This window comes from Capricornis sumatraensis, chromosome 14 (genome assembly GCF_032405125.1).
Source record: "Capricornis sumatraensis isolate serow.1 chromosome 14, serow.2, whole genome shotgun sequence".
NCBI lineage: Eukaryota > Metazoa > Chordata > Mammalia > Artiodactyla > Bovidae > Capricornis > Capricornis sumatraensis.
The window spans coordinates 78,828,850-78,846,131 of NC_091082.1; the positions used below are offsets into that span (position 1 = coordinate 78,828,850).

At 44.0% G+C, this 17,282-nt stretch overlaps 1 protein-coding gene across 2 annotated transcripts in view; it reads left to right on the forward strand.

Moving 5' to 3' along the window:
* Window positions 1–17,282, forward strand: part of LPGAT1 (lysophosphatidylglycerol acyltransferase 1) — a 151,738-nt gene that overhangs the window by 10,597 nt on the left and 123,859 nt on the right. The window contains exon 1 of one of the 2 annotated variants that reach the window (XM_068985915.1): window positions 1,398–1,446. The exons of the other annotated variant lie outside the window; for it this stretch is intronic. The gene's annotated coding sequence lies outside the window, so the exon portion shown is untranslated. Of the gene's footprint in view, window positions 1–1,397; window positions 1,447–17,282 lie in introns of those variants that run through there. 2 annotated transcript variants of the gene reach the window in all.

The following is a 17,282-nucleotide window of genomic DNA, read 5'->3' on the forward strand; positions in this document are numbered from 1 at the left end:
TCTCAGTTTGCCACGTGGGGTCTTCAGCTGCAGCGTGAGAACTCCTGGTTGGGGCATATGAGATCTAGTTCCCTGACCAGGGATCAAATCTGGGCCCCCTGCATTGGGAGCACAGAGTCTTAGCCACTGGACCCCCAGGGAGGCCCTTCAACTTAGCTTTGTATACCTCCAGAGTGCATCCCTGGGGTCCTCCAGCTGCTTTCTGTTTGCTCCAGAGTAGCAATTTTAGGGTAACATTTCCTCAAAGAGGTTTAGTGGGACAGCTGGCTCTTTGCTTCGTCAAGGTGACTCTGGTGCCACTTTGGTGTCAGCAGGCTGATAACCAGGGCAGGGGTCTCCCAGCAGCAGTCCAACTTGTTCATAAGGCTCAGCAGTTGCCATCATCACGTTGTCCCTAGAACGTGTGCCTTTCCCGTAACGTTGTTGCTTCCCAGGTGTCAATGGGCACAGGCATGGCTGCCCTGCCTCCCCGGCCCCTGAGCCTGCCTTCCACGTGCTGCTGCCCCTCACCCGTCACAGCTGTCACCCTGGCCACCCCAGACACCCCTTCTCGGAAGCCTCCTCTTGACCTCTGCCCACAGACTCCCCACCTGATTAGATCACCCTGACCCTTGTACCCGTGTCTACAAAAGCTCTGATGACATACCTGGGCTTTCATTTACTTAGTGACTTGGCTCCCGCTTCTACCTGTGTGGGCAGGGTCCATGTCCTACCTGATTTTTTGTGTCTCTAGTTCCTATCACAGTGGATGGCACAGAGATAGTATTTCCTAAATGTCCGTGGAGTGAATGACTGAATAAATGAATCAAATCATCGGCATTTCTTTCACTCTTTCTCCATTCTGACATACCGACAATGCTATGTTTTACTTCGCTGATGGTGTTTCTTTTAGGACCATTTTTATCCTCCCTGGTTTTTTTCCTCTTTGTCCACCTGAAGGACTGTAAAGCGAAGGTTTTCTTCCCTCTTTCCTTCTCATAACTATCACAAGGGTTTGCAAATTGTTGGTGTGTTGATTGAATAGTTGAATAGTTGATTCACGGTGTTTGCTGCATCTATTCACGGTGTGTGTTGCATCTATTTTACAGAGCACAAAATAATAATCTGAGTGCGTATTCTCTAACAGAAATTTCTCAGATGCCGATGCCGTCTAGTTCTGTTCCCTCCTTTCTGCGTGGCCAGCTACCTCCTCATGGGAACATAGTCCAACACAGGGCTTTAGAGTCAACATGAGTGAACTTTGGCTTAAGCAACCCAGACAGGATTTTACTCTGATATTTAGAAATAGAGGCATCTGTTTAATAATCCTACCAAAACTTGGGGGCAAATCTATCACATCACCTTCCTGCACTTTCGAGCTCACCTAAACGGAGCAAACAGAAACCTGAGTGGCCGCTAGGAGATCAGACTGTCCCCGCCAGTCGGGCAGTGGGTGCACAGAGCGAGGTGGGTGAGCTCCCCCTGGGCCATGCACGCCCTGCCTTTGCCCCCCACTGCTGTAACCCATGTAGGCTTTACTGTAGGCTGTGTTTTCTTCCTACTATAAGGCAGAGAGAGTGGCCTAACAAGATGGGACTGGAGCAGACAGTCAATGAGGCTAGAGAGGACAGGGGTGAGAAGGGGCTTGCCAGCCAGGAGAGGTCTTGGTGAGGGGCCCTTCTTGTGTTCTCTCGGCCGCCACGGCCTCACGGTATTGATCTCTGAGCTCTAGGGTCTCCGGGCTGCATCAGCTCCCTCCACTGTCCTGGATCACATCATCTTTTTATAAAGTGAGCCAGGACATCCCCAGGAGATGAATATTCTGAAAAGAAACTCACAAGAGATAAGAGCTGAGATTTAAGTGCTTTCTTTATGGCAAGTGTGGTGCTGGGTTTGTCTCTTTTTTTTTTTTTCTTAGATGGAAGTCACATTCTTGTTTTTTAATTTTCAATTTTTAAGTCCTCATTAATTAACTGTTTTATACATAGTAGTTTGTATATGTCAGTCCCAATCTCCCAGTTCATCCTACACCCCTGCCATCCTTCATATTCATATGTTTGTTCCCTATGTCTCTGTCTCTACTTCTGCTTTGCAAATAAGTTCATCTGTATCATTTTTCTAGATTCCACATAAAAGCAATATTATATGATATGTGTCTTTCTCTTTCTGACTTACTTCACTCTGTCTGAGTCTCTAGGTCCATCCGCATCTCTGCAAAGGGCACAGTTTTGTTCCTTTGATGGCTGAGTGATATTCCACTGCATATACGTATCACATCTTCTTTATTCATTCCCCTGAGTTAGTCTTTCTTTCTTCCTTTTTCCTTCCTTCCTTTTTCTTTCTCTTTGTCTTCACCAACACCATCTTCATATTCTTTTTTTATTGAAGAACATATCTATGAAATTTTATAATGTGAAACTAGTAATAATGAGATCCGCACAATTAATTTCTTTTTACTTTATCTGGCCTGCTAAACATTGTTTAAGATTTCAGTGCTCCACTGCGTTAGCCAGCTCCTTGTGAAATTACATGGCTTTTTCATGGGTATTAAACATGAAAGGAGGAGTTCTTCTGGTATTTTTGGACTTCTAGGAAGCTCTGGTTTTGTCGCCAATATCCTGAGTCTCAATCTATTTCCAGAGCTGCAAACTAAGTGGAAGGCTTGAGACAGAAAATTTGGGGGTAAAATAACCTTAATGGTCCAGCCAGCTCTGTTCTTCCCTTTATCCTTGTCACATTGCCCAGCCTTCCTTGGAGTTAGATACGGCCAACTGTTAAATGTCTCAAAGGAATGTGAGCAGAAGTGCTGTGTGCCTTGCCAGGCCTGCACCTTAAGACCTGGGTCTGTCTCCTCCCCAGTCTCTTCCCCCTTCTCACCCACCAAGACCCTGACAAGGCAATGACTCAACCTTGATTAAGCAGATCATATCAAGGCCCAGGGAATGGAGGAGCAACAAAATGGAATGAAGTTGGATCCCTGAGTGATCACGTGAGGCAGAACCAACCTGGACTGTTACCTGAAAAAGAACTAAGCTTCGGTTTTCTGAAACATATGGGATTATTGAGGGGGTCTCTTTGTGACTCATCTATAGCCTTACTCTAAGTAATACAGAAATCGATTCCAAAAGCATGGTATTGCCATTACAAAAACTCAAAATATATGTCATTGTCTCAGTGGTTAAGAGATAAGAAAACTGACATTCTTTACTGGAAAGCCAGTGTCCTCACATGCGGAAGCAAAAACATTTGACAAGATTGTCATCTGCGATACTTTGAAGGACAGAACACTCGCCTACTAAGCCCCTAATTCCAGAGGAAGTAACTGTGTAAAATTCCATTGTCAACATGTACTAGTCGCTCCTTCCTGTAAGATATTACAAGTGCAGGCAAGAAGTGGCCAGATTACTGAGTATGACCAGAATTGTGGATTTTTACAGAGTTAGTTAGAAAAGTCAGTTGCTTCTTCACTCAAAACAAGAAGAGAAAATTGTAGTTGTTTAAAGCATGTTTCAAAGGTTCATTGAAACTACTCAGCCAAACCAAGCGCCAGGACTGTGCCAAAGATGAGACTGAGGGTTGAAGGGTTTGTAACTCAGCCTGTGTTTCAGATGGACTCAAGGTGCGTGTGTGTGTGCTCATTCTCGTCTGACTCTGAGACTTCATGGGCTGTAGCCCAACAGGCTCCTCTGTCTGTGGGATTTTCCAGGCAAGTGGGTTGCCATTTTCTCCTCCAGGGGATCGTCCCAATCCAAGGATTGAACTCGAGTCTCCTGTGTCTCCTGCATTGGCAGGCGGATTCTTTGTCACCGAGCTACCTGGAAGCCCTGGACTTGAAGAGCCATCATTAAAATGAGAGAGAAAAGCACTTATTGACCAAGGAAGCAAAGAAATAAAGCAACTTGAAGAACTATGTTCAGAGAAGAACTTGGGAATGGTGACTGGCTCATGGAACTGACGAAAACCGTCTCAGTTTTACAAGCATTGTCAAAAAAAAAAAGAAGCCTCCTAGTGTCAAGTGTTGAAGGCATAAAGCAACCCTTGGACCCCAATGTCTGACCAGCAGGAAGCTGACTATGAAATCTGCTTAGCTCCAAAGAGGGCTTAACCCAAAACTTAATCCAGAGTTCAGATGTTATGAGAGGAGAATAGATAAAGAAGCTCCCAGAAGACAAGGCCATCTGCCTTGAGGGAAATTGGCCACAACTCTTCCACACTCTTTTGCCACTTCCTGCCAGCTTGGCCACTGCTCATCCATTTTCATTGCCCAGTAGTGTTTCGTTGTAAGAATATGCCATAATTTATTTATCCGTTCTATCATTGGTAGCTATTTAGATTGTCTCTCGTTTTCTGCTATTATGTTCGGAACATTCTTTTACATGTTTGTTGGTGCACATGTGGACAGATTTCTCTGGGGTACATTCTTAGGCGTGCAATTGATGAGTCATAAAGTACTCAATAGCGCCAAACTCTCTCAAAGTAGTTGTACAATTATACTCCCTCCTGCACTGTATTTGTGTTCCCTTTGTTTCATACGCTTGTCTATATTTGTTATTTGAAGATATTTTTAAAATTTCACTTATTTATTTATTTGAGTGTGTTGGGTCTTAGTTGCAGCAAGCAGAGTCTCTCTTGCTTCATGCAGGTGGGACCTGCCCTGCGGCCCTTGGGCTCTCTGTGGCATGTGGGTTCAGTAGGTGTGGCTCATGGACTTAGTTGTTCCAAGATATGTAGGATCTTAGTTCCCCACCACGGATCGAAGCCATGTCCCCTGCATTGCAAGGCAGATTCTTAATCACTGGACTGCGAGGGAAGTCTCAGTTACTTTCAGATATTTTAATTTTGCTGATCTGTTGGATGTACAATGGTGTCTTATTGGGGCTTCAGTCACACTTGGGCCTTCAGCCTCATTCACATGAGGTTGAATATTTTGACATACTATTTATTAGCCATTTGGATTTTCCCTTTGGTGTCCATTAAAGGGGCAACAAAACTTTTCCATAGAGCTGTAGGGTTGTCTATCTCTTTCATGTTAATTTTTAAGAATTTTTCTTTGTAACAATCACTTACATAATGTTGCAAATATTTTCCCTCATTTTATGGCTTATCTTTTCACTGTTTATCTGGCCTTTGGTGAACAGAGGTACTTAATTTTAACGTGGTTGAGCCTAAGTTTTTTCCATTCCTCATTGTGTATCCCTCTCTATTTATGGTTCACATGCAGGATCTCTGAGAGATGATTTACCTAGCTGGCCAAGCACAGTACAAAGCTGGGCGGTTGGATGATCCTCTCATGTAAGATCATCTCTTAGGTCCTGGGAACCCATGGATGTCTGCTTGAGGATCAGTGCCGATCTCTGGCCCATTTGAAGTCCCTAAGATAGGGAGTACCATTTAAAACAGTAAGTGATGGGGACAGGAGGAAATTAGACACCGGATAAATATTCAAATCAAGAAATACTACTCATTGACAATAAAACTCTTAATAATCTACATCTAGAAATGAGAAAATAAACAACAGAAAACAGAAATTTTATCATTCTATGGAAATTTATATCTCAGTTATTTGGTGATTGAATACATAATAATAATCCATCCTAAAAACTGTGGTTTGTAGAGAGCTTATTGATTATATTATGTGACTCCAGAGTCCATGGGGTCACTGAGTCAGACACTACTGAGTGACTTCACTTTCCCTTTTTACTTTTGTGCATTGGAGAAGGAAATGGCAACCCACTCCAGTGTTCTTCCCTGAAGAATCCCAGGGATGGGGGAGCCTGGTGGGCTGCCGTCTATGGGGTTGCACAGAGTTGGACACGACTGAAGCGACTTAGCAGCAGCAGCAGCAGCAGCAGCAGGGTTATGGCCAGGAAGTAATAAGCTTAAACCTTCGTATAAGTATGTTGAAATGATAACTACAATTGCCATCTAAAGGTAGAAGTCCAAAGTCTAGAGAAATGAGAGTCAGTGAGTGCAGATTCGGCTGTGTTCCTTCAGGAAATCTCCAAGAGAGAACTCGACTGGATGGACATGAACACTCCTGTCACCCCAGGACGCTTTGTTTCAGTTTTAGAAAATAACTTACTCCTGCCAAAAGTTCAGACAAGGAGGGGAGCTGACGGGGACTTGTGTGGAGAAAATTGCTCTGTGGGCAAAATCCAGAGAGCCAGCATATCATGGGTTTATCCAACACACAAGCATTTATCGGATGCCTGCCATGTGACAGATACTCCCTGTATCAGTTAGGACTCTTCCTGTTACAAGTCACCTCAATTTAATAAGAATTTTTTTTTGGCTTATGCAAATGGAAGTTGAGAGGTAGGGCAGGCTTTGGGGTTTAATTATTCAGGGGCTCCCGGGTCACCTCTGCTCTATGCATGGGCCTCCTCTTCAAGATTGTCTTCCCACATTGTGACAGATGACTCTTCTAGGTACCAGGACTTATGAAAGAGAGGACAGCTTTTATGAAGGTTTGCTTTTAAAAGCATAGACCCTTTTTTCCCAGAATTACCTAGCAAAGTTCACCTTATTTTCCATTGGTGAGATCAGGTCACATGCTCCTTTCAAAACCAATCCCCATATGGAACCCAGGCCTAAGCAGGATAGGATTACAAATAAGCAATAAAAGTCCTTCTCTTTAGCTAGAGGGTTGGGGGGTCATCTTTCCCCTAAGCTAATGGACCAGAGAGTAAATGCTTGATTAAAAATAAGGACACAGAGAATGGCAGAAAGGATGCGGTGCCATCTTTCTATTACAGTCTCTGTCTGCAAGGAGCTTACATTTTGGGAAGACAGGAGTATTATCTACTGATAATGAAAAATGATATGAGAGACACAAACTGCAATAGGAGACTAGAGGAGACCATTTATCCTGATAACACCTGAGGGATCAGGGAGCTGGCTTTGCAGAGATGCATTTTCTAAGGATGCCAAAGTAGAAATTCATGTAGGTGAAGGGTGTTGGATCCAGAACGTAGGAAGGCAAGTGTGGTTTAGAGGAAGGAGGCAGGGAGTTAGTTAGATTCATAATACATTGAAACAATCAAGTAAAAATATCTGGAGAAAATTTGGGACCAGACAGGGATGGAGAGATTGTGTTGGAAGCCATTAGTATAAGAGAAATGATAGTAAGAGGTACATTTTATTACATATATGTGTGTGTGTGTGTAAGTCTCTCAGTTATGTCCAATTCTCTGTGATTCCGTGGACTGTAGCTTGGCAGGCTCCTCTGTCTGTGGTATTCTCCAGGCAAGAACCTTAGAGTGGGTTGCCATTCCATTCTCCAGGGGATCTTCCCAACCCAGGGATTGAACTCGGGTCTCCTGCATTGCAGGCAGATTCTTTACTGTCTGAGCCACCAGAGAAGCCCACATATATATTACATATGCGTTTTATTTTATTATATATTATTTATATATTAAATATTATATATTTGTCAGACCGGTTCTAAACACTTTGTTGATATTATTTCTTTTGATTCTCACACTCCAGTACAGATGTTCTCATCTCGGTTTTACTAAGAAGGCAATTGACATTCAAAAGAGTAACTTACCAAGGCCATCCATGTGATCAATAGATGAATAGGATTCAAACCCAGATAATTCAGGGGTCTGGGTGCTGGAGCTATGAATAGAGATGAGGTTATTCAGAAACATGTTTCCAGTCCTCATCTCCAGATGCAGTGATCCTCAATTTATACGGATACCTTGACTTTTTAGTAGTATATTTTTTCTAAAGTATTTTGTTGTCATAGCTTTCACCCCACCCCCAACGTTACCTTCTGACTACAAGCAGCTCAGCAAGCCAAAGCAATAAGAAAAAGTATGAATATTATCTCATATAACAACAAGTTTCAAGGTAGGGCAGCTCCAGGATTAATTAGTCCAGCAACTCCATCTCATCAAGAACCTCGGTTATTTCCATTCATTGCGTATCTAAAGCACGTCAGTTGGGTTCTTAAGCTAACTCATCTGAAAGATGAAAGGCTATCTTTCAGAGTTCAAGATCTAGAGGTGGTAATACATCTAGACCTGCCAACACCCAAGGGGAAAGGGCAGGCCCTCTCTTCTGGTGTGTCCATTTTGAGTCATGAAGAAACCTTTCCCCAAAGTCACCTGTCAGATTGGGCCTCACGTCTTGCCCAGAACTGTTTCACACACCCATTCCTAACCAATCACTAGTGAAATCACTAGCAAAGAGAACAGGGTTACCTAACTGGCTGAATAAAGTACACGACCCCATCTGTGACAGTGGATTAACATAAATAAATAAAATATTAGGGTTCCCTTAGAAAGGAGAAGGCAGAGGGTGGAGGATGGGACAGGGGTTAGTGGTAGGAAGACGAAGATGGCAAGAAGGACCTTGAATAGCCAATCAGCATGTCTGCTACATCTTCATCAGTAACACAGCATGTATTCTCAATAGCAATGATATCCCCCCGAGAGAGTAAAATACTGACTGGGGTGGGACTTTCCTCCTTTCCTGTGTAAGACGCAAGTATCCGTATAGTGCATAAACACATGGATATACAGTGTATCATCTACACTATTAATGGACTTCCCTGGTGGCTCAGACTGCAATGCAGGAGACCTGGGTTCCATCCCTGAGTCTGGGAGATCCCCTGGAGAAGGAAATGGCTCCCCACTCCAGTATTCTTGCCTGGAGAATTCCTTGGAGAGAGGAGCCTGTCAGGCTACTGTCCACTGGGTCGTGAAGAGTCGGACACGACCGAGCAACTAACGCATGCTGTTAATATTTCATAGTGGGGGTAGGTTAGGGGGAAAACTTCTAAAAAGGCTCCTGTGGAGCGGGAGTGGGGTGATAACAGTGAAAAAATAAGGGGACAGACACTGAGATATATCACTGTGTCATTAGTCAGAACTGGAGGCTCCACTCGAGAGGGAAGGGATATATGTATGCGTACAGCTGATTCACTTTGTTGTACAGCAGACACTAAGACGGCATTGTAAAGCAACTATACTCCGATAATAAAATAAAATCAATTATTAAAAAAGTAATTGGAGGCTCCTTGAGAAAAAGTTGTGCTGAAATCCTTCTGTGTAGCAGAAGGCAACGATACTTTGAGACTCTGTGACCTCTCAGGGCCTTCTATCTCTCTTTGGTCCAGTTCTATAACTATAATAACAGCCACTCTTCACGGAATCTTTTATTTATGTCATTCACTCTGCTGAGTACTTGACAGGCATTAACTTGTTAAATCCTCATAACAATCTAGCAAAATGAATACTATTGTTATTCTCATGTGACAGATGAGGAAACTGAGACACGGGAAGATTAAATAATTTTCATAAGAAAGTGGCTGAATGGGGGGATTAGAAAAAACTATTCAGTATGGAAAATAACAAAATGGAAAACTTTCACTGTAGCACAGGACTGTAAAACAGTAAGCTGAAACCATACAATGCAATTTTAATAAACAATGAAAAATTGCAATTATTTGGTGACCTTTAAATATTTTTGTCAAAACTTTAAAATTTCTCTTACTGTCAGTTGTAAATATACAGGGAGATGAAAAAAAGAGTAAAGCTAATATTTATTTAGTACATTGTAATTTAAAACAAAAATGAAAGTGCTTATTTGTTTGTAAGAAACAGATGCAGAATAGTTTGAACGGTGCTTGCCTTCACATCGCACAGCGGCTGAGTGCCTTCTCTCTGCCTTGGTGAACTGTCATGCTCTTTCTAAGGGTAGATCAGCTTCTGGTACTTGGTCCTTTGAGCTTTCCATGTTGCGAAACTCTTCCAAGAGTACCTTCAATGTGAAGATTTTTCCCAGAGTCAGTTCCTCTGAAATATCATCATCTTTTCGTCACAACCACTGTTTTTCCTGCTTTGCCTTCACAGAATCCTCTGACTGCATCCACGGTCTTGAATGGTGGCAAGGCTGACCTCCCCATGGTTGGCTATTTATCTACAAGCTCACCTGTATTCAGTGTTATCACTCTTCATTTCTTTAGTGCATTTTCATTTCTATTGGCTGATTCCCTCTTTCGATTATCTGTCTTTGCAAAATGTCACGTAGGTTTATTGCTAGGAGATACGGGGGCAGCTCAGCACATGCTTTCTGTCTGTGTGTAAATGTTAACAGACGGGCAGTGACCAACAGCAGAGACAGGATGTGAAAGAACTGATGAGGTAAGTCACTGATGACAGGCACATCTGTGTTTATGCAGTGATTTGTGCACCAAAGTGTGTGCTTTGTGTAACGACTCCATTTAATATCCTGTGGCAACTGAAAGTTGAGTTGTGTTGTGGGGAGATTGGTGTTACTTAACTAAACCATGGTAACTTCAATCCATGCATATCAGAACCATGCAAAGTGAGGACTTCCTGTTTATATAAGGTAGGCAGATGTATTTACGCGTCCATGGATACTCAGGTCTCCCCATGTAGCCATCACCCAGTTTCAGCCACTATCAACTCATGGCCAATCTTGCTTCATACCTCACTGACTCTCCCCTTCCTGCACTATTTTGAAGCAAATCCCAGACATCTCATCATTTCATACATAAATATCTATTTGTAATTGAAAATGAGGGTTTGAACCCAGTTCTGTCAAATTTCAGAGACTGCACTCTTAACAATTACACTCTATTGCTTTCTGGAGAAGGTAGTAGACCCAGAAAAGTGGAATGGCATATTGACAGTATTTGGTTTTTTCATCTTGACAATACCCTTTTTCACCCTGTGAAGTATTCTTGTCTTGATTTTTTCTGATGAGGAAACTGAGGCCCAGAGGAGCAGCATAACCTGCCCAAGATCACACAGAGAATGAGGAACTGAATCAGGCTTTAAGTTCAGATTTTCTGATTCCACATCCCATTCTCTTTCCTGCACAAGTGCCCTTCAAGATGGTTTTTAAACTTTAATCATTGAACTTCTCCTGTGCCTAACCTCTTGTGCCACTTTGCCCCCAGCCAAGGCCAAGAACTTCGGAAACCACATATTATTCCCTTCTCTCTGTACCTCCAGTCTTTTTTTTTTTTTTTTTTTTTAATTTTCTTGGCAGCACCGCATAGTGTATGGGATCCTAGTTCCCTCACCAGGGATAAAGGCTACACTGTTGCATTGGAAGTGCCAAGTCTTAACTACTGGATCACCAGGGAAGTCCCCATTCCTCCAATCTTCCTAATATGCTTTCAATGGCAAAAGGAAAAGACAGACAAGGGGGGCTTCCTCAGTGGCTCAGTGGTAAGGAATCCACCCGCCAGTTCAAGAGACATAGGAAGATCCCACATGGCTCGGAGCAACTAAGCCCGTGTATCACAACTACTGAGCCTGTGCTCTAGTGTTGCAGGAAGGGGAACCCCTTCCAGGGCCCCAAACTGGGCTCTTGTCTAACACTTGGAAATGAATTGTCCGAGGAGACACATGTGCTGACAAAGCAAGAGATTTTATTGGAAAGGGCTCCCGGGCGGAGAGCAGTAGGGTAAGGGAACCCAGGAGAACAGTTCCACCACGTGGCTCACAGTTTCATGGTGTTTGGGATTAGTTTCCAGGTTGTCTTTAGCCAATAATTCTGACTCAGAGTCCATCCTGGTGGTGCATGCCTTGTTCAGTCAAGATGGATGCCAGCGAGAAGGATTCTGGGAAGTGGCCGGACATGTGGTGTCTCCTTTGGAGCTTTCCCACTCTTCCAGTGGGTGGTGGCTTATTAGTTCGGTGTTCCTTACCAGGACTTCCTGTAGTAAAACTTCCTGTCAAATGGTTACTATGGTGCCTGGTCAGGGTGGATGGTTTCAGTCAGTGTGCTTCCCATAATACTAGGGCCCAGGAGCCACAGCTACTGAGCCCGCGAGCCATAACTACACATGGAAGGTCTCGCCCAAGAGTCCATGCTCCGCAGCAAGAGGAGCCACCGCAACGAGAAGCCCGTGCACCATGACTAGCAAGGAGCCCCCATTCACCACAGCTAAGAAAGCCCGTGCACAGCAAGGACACCCAGCACGGCCAAAAACAGTAAATAAATAAAATTATATAAAGAAAGAAAATAAAGAGAGGGAAGTCGCTCAGTTGTGTCCGACTCTTTGGGACCCCATGGATTGTAGCCTTCCAGGCTCCTCAGTCCTTGGAATTTTCCAGGCAAGAGTACTGGAGTGGGTTGCCATTTCCTTCTCCAGGGTATCCTCCCGACCCAGGAGTTGAACCCGGGTCTCCCGCATCGCAGGCAGATGCTTTACCATCTGAGCCACCAGGGAAGCCTAAAATTATATAAAAACAACAACAAGCAAGGACTCAGCACAAACACCCGTGCAGGTGTAGCCGTCCCCCCTCCCCGCCCCTCCCCCCAGTCCCGATCCCCACAGGCACTGAACCCATTGCCAGGGCCACACTTGCTATGGGCCCAGGAGCCTGGTCTGTCAACCACCTCCTCCTCCACGGGTATCTTCTTTTGCTTCGGACTCCAAGAAAAGTCCCATCGAGCAGGTTACTGGACGGAAACCAGCTATACCCCCACCTGAAGGCCTCACTTGGGCCCAAGTTTAAACCACTCTCTGCTTCCTGCTATAATGCCTCAGCTCTGGATGGTAGCATTCCTCCCGCTGAGCCTCTGGCAAAGACAGGAACTGCTGGAGTTCTCTAAAAACTGTGGAAGCAGCAGAGAAGAGAAAAAGAAGGGGAGGGAGAAGAGGAAAGAGAGAAGATGCCCTACCTGGCAGTTGAATGGCACCTCCCTGAACCCTGCCACCAGTTCTAATGGGACGTGCTGTGTTCCAGCTCCTAAGTGCTGAGAGAACAGGCCTGATCATGGCCTTGGGGGCTAGCTTTCTTTTCTACTACAGCTTTCTGATCTCCCTGTGAACCTTCCTTCTATTTTAGATGACAAGCATCTTTTCTCTCCTGTTCCTGTTTCTCTCCTGGGTCCTTTCAACCCCTTTCAGCTTCAGTTCCCCCACAGCCTCAGAAGTGACTTTGGGTGTGGCTGGGACAAGGATATTTAAGGAAGGAAGTAGGAGGTTCCAAGAACAGAGGGACTGAGAGCTGCCAGAAGAAGGAAGAAGTGGATGGTTCAGTTTAATGTTAGTACAAGGCACCCCTTATATACAGCATCCTATTGATAGAAATGGACAGTTGCTATTTTGTCTGCCCAGATTCAGCTCCATCCCCATCCCCACCACCCAAATCCTTACTTTTGGTGACTGCTACTGCTAAGTCACTTCAGTTGTGTCCAACTCTGTGTGACCCCATATACAGCAGCCCACCAGGCTCCGCTGTCCCTGGGATTCTCCAGGCAAGAACGCTGGAGTGGGTTGCCATTTCCTTCTCCAATGCATGAAAGTGAAAATAGAAAGTGAAGTCGCTCAGTCGTGTCTGACTCTTCGCGACCCCATGGAGTGCAGCCTACCAGGCTCCTCCGTCCATGGGATTTTCCAGGCAAGAGTACTGGAGTGGGTTGTTATTTCAGTATTTACAAAATACCCTTTGCTCAAGGGAATTTCCTCTTTCCACTCTACCAGAATGTTCTGGTGGGACTGTCCTTCACAAAACCCTTATCCCCTTCCTGGGGTAAGCTTGCAACTCAGATCTGGCCAATCAGAGACTTCCTGGGACTTGTCTATGCTGAACAGGGAAAGAGAAGTCCTTTCCCACTGTGGATTGCTAAGCAGAAATGAAATAAACTATTGACGAGCATTACCACCACTTGTGGGGAGAAAGCATGTTTGTAGGAAAACATGAGAACAATTACAGAAAGAAGCAGAATTGAGTGTGTGTATGAAATAAAGAGAGAAATTGATATGTATCTCCATCTGTACATGTCCAGCTCTCCACCCATCCTTCTGTTTATGAAAGAGAGACTTGAAAGTCGCATAGTCTTTGGATTAAGACATAATGTAAACTAATAATACCACTATGTACCAACATTTTGTTTTGGTTCTTTGTTTTGTTTTTATTTGCTTGTTTGTTTTTTTGATGTAAGCTTGAATTGGGTTTTCAATACTTCAGTTAAGTTCAGTTCAGTCACTGAGTCGTGTCCAACTCTTTGCGACCCCATGAATAGCAGCATGCCAGGCCTCTCTGCCAATCACCAACTCCTGGAGTTCACTCAGACTCATGTCCATCGAGTCCGTGATGCCATCCAGCCATCTCATCCTCTGTCGTCCCCTTCTCCTGCCCCAAGCATCAGAATCTTTTCCAATGAGTCAACTCTTCACATGAGGTGGCCAAAGTACTGGAGTTTCAGCTTTAGCATCATTCCTTCCAAAGAACACCCAGGACTGATCTTCTTCAGGATGGACTGGTTGGATCTCCTTGCAGTCCAAGGGACTCTCAAGAGTCTTCTCCAACACCACAGTTCAAAAGCATCAATTCTTTGGCGCTCAGCTTTCTTCACAGTCCAACTCTCACATCCATACATGACTACTGGAAAAACCATAGCCTTGAATAGACAGACCTTTGTTGGCAAAGTACTGTCTCTGCTTTTGAATATACTATCTAGGTTGGTCATAACTTTTCTTCCAAGGAGTAAGCATCTTTTAATTTCATTGCTGCAATCACCATCTGCGGTGATTTTGGATACTAGAATAGAGACAATTCTAAAAGAAGGCTGATCCCCCAACTCCACTCCTGGCACTCTGCCAAATTGCCTCCTGCAGCTGCTAAGTCGCTTCAGTCATGTCCAACTCTGTGGGACCCCATAGACAGCAGCCCACCAGGCTCCCCCCATCCCTGGGATTCTCCAGGCAAGAACACTGGAGTGGGTTGCCATTTCCTTCTCCAATGTATGAAAGTGAAAAGTGAAAGTGATGTCACTCAGTCATGTCCGACTCTTAGTGACCCCATGGACTTCAGCCTACCAGGCTCCTCGGTCCATGGGATTTTCCAGGCAAGAGTTTTGGAATGGGGTGCCATCGCCTTCTCCTAAAGATGGGTAAAACCTGGTCCTACCCTCAAAGAAATAGTCTGCAAGAAAATGAGACCTTCACAAACCACTTTAAAGAAAGACAGAAAACAAGGATACAAAAGAGATACAAATAAAATTCTGCGGGATCCACAGGAGAGGAGAGACCGCAGTTGTGCCCGAGGTCAATCCAGACCCAGCTCTGAGGGCTGCCTGAGTGTGTGAATTAACGCCCAGTCTCCCAAAGTCCATTTGGGTTTTCGTGGTCACTGCCATTTACTAAGGTACAACCCGCCGCTATCACAGCCCTGAACAGAAACCTAAAGCTGCAAGCTTCAACCACTGTTTGCAGAACTCGGTTTTGTTTGTGACCCTGCCCACTCATATTTACAGTTGTCCTGAAACCTTTGCTGGGAACAGCCCCGCCCCACTACCATTCCTAACCGATGCCCGGCCGCCTGATCGGTCAGACGCCATGACTTTCTGCTACACCCACGGTGAGGCTGCAGCTGAGTAGGGAGTGAAAGAAAGTAAGCACGGATATTTATTTTCCAGGCATCGATCAAGGGAAATGAGTTTGCAAATGCCATTTGTAAGCTGTTTGCAAAATGTTCTGTATATTCAATTGTTTATTCTTCAAGGCTAAGACAGTGGTTTTCAACCTTCTCTTTCCACTTTAGGCTGGGCAAAATAGACCACAGCCAGTCAACCCTATCCTTTCTCACATACCAATGGTAAAATAACTCAGGGATACTATTTAGGGGCCACTGTGAAGTATATTTTGGGGAATTAAGTGTCAATGTGCTTTAGCAATCAGGGCATACATGATTCATATTCAAATAGCAATGCATAATTGTTTTCAGGTGTAATAATTGGAAAATTAGAGGCCAAAAAATGCAGCAGAAGCAAATATGCAACAATCATTGCTTCAAGGCTAAGCAAACAAATCACAATTAACATGATAATGATGAAGCTAAGTTAACAATACATTATAATTAAAGCAAGAATGACAACAATTGAAGACCTTGACCCAAATGTGACAATACAAGCAATAGGCTAATGACAAAGCACTGGTCCAGAGATGGTCAGGCATGGACAAGTCTCCATCAGAGCTTTCCTTGAAAGCCAGGCTTCATGATGAGATGCTAACTCAGAAATTAGAAATCCTCAATAAGAACTGATAGCTCATTGATGCTGGCTTATGAATTCCAAATTAGATTATCTTTTGATAATTCACTTTTCAAACTACTAGAGAGTAGGTCTTAGGTGTACATGAAAACCTGAGTGTACATATTTGTAAATAGTTCGTCTGAAAGGACTGAAGGAAAGACTTGCTTTCTTGGGTCCATTTGAGATTGGCCTTGGGTAGCTTTGAGAATCAGTGGTTGGAAGGCTCTGAATTATTATTATTACAGCTGAATTATTATTCACCAGGAGCAAAATATGAGATCTGAGAGCCAGGGACATTTATTCCACCTCTCTTGACTTCTATAATAAGAGTTTGCCAGGACCTCAGGAGGAAGGGGCCTGGAGAAGGAAGTGGCAACCCACTCCACTGTTCTTGCCTGGGAAATCCCACGGACTGTAGTGCATGCAGTTGCAAAAGAGTTGAACACAACTTAGTGACTGAAACAACAATAGGAGGAACAGAAGTGCTCCAAGCTGACACTCCCAGTTCAGTTAGCACAGAGGGTAGTGTGACCTAGAAGTTTATCACATTTCCTGATTATAACACAAACCTCCTCAAAGCAATGAAGATGGATGCTGGTGACTAACAGAAGAGTTATAATTTATTTGCGGCTAAAAAATTAAGTGAAGGAAAGACTAGGTAGTAGTTGGCCAGAAAGCACAGAGTACCAGTTTCCAAAGGGTACAATGCTTTGGTATTTGTGCCTTAGAAAATAACACTCCACAATTGCTAACACTTTTAACCTTTGAAAACACATTTGCATATGTTACTTTGATCTCCAGCGAGGGGTGCAATTTAAGTCTCAGGTGTTTGGAGGCTGTTTGCAGCTTTCTGACCTCCTTTTCCCTTCCTCTTTCCTCCAACCCTCTACTTCCTTCTCCTTGAGTTCACATCCTTCTTAATATAGCTTTTCTTTCTTGTTCTTTCTGCTCAGTTTCTCAGAGGTTGCTTTAGAAGCTGGCCCAGGCCTTGCTTACTCTTGAACCTGCAGGACTTCCCAGGGTCACTAAGAGTTAAAGAGGTGGCTGATCCTGGAATCAAAGTCTAATTCAATCTAGATCTTTTGGTATCTCTTTTAAAAATCAAAATATTTGACTTTTTGGTGTGTTAAAAAGCAAACATTCACTGAGTAAATTTAAGAACCCTATTGGCTTTATCCAGGGACTCATGAATTGGACAGCAGCCCATCCGGTAATTAGAAAGGAACACTAAGAATCATACCAAATAGAAGGGTTTTATAGGTAGATGGGGGCAGGGA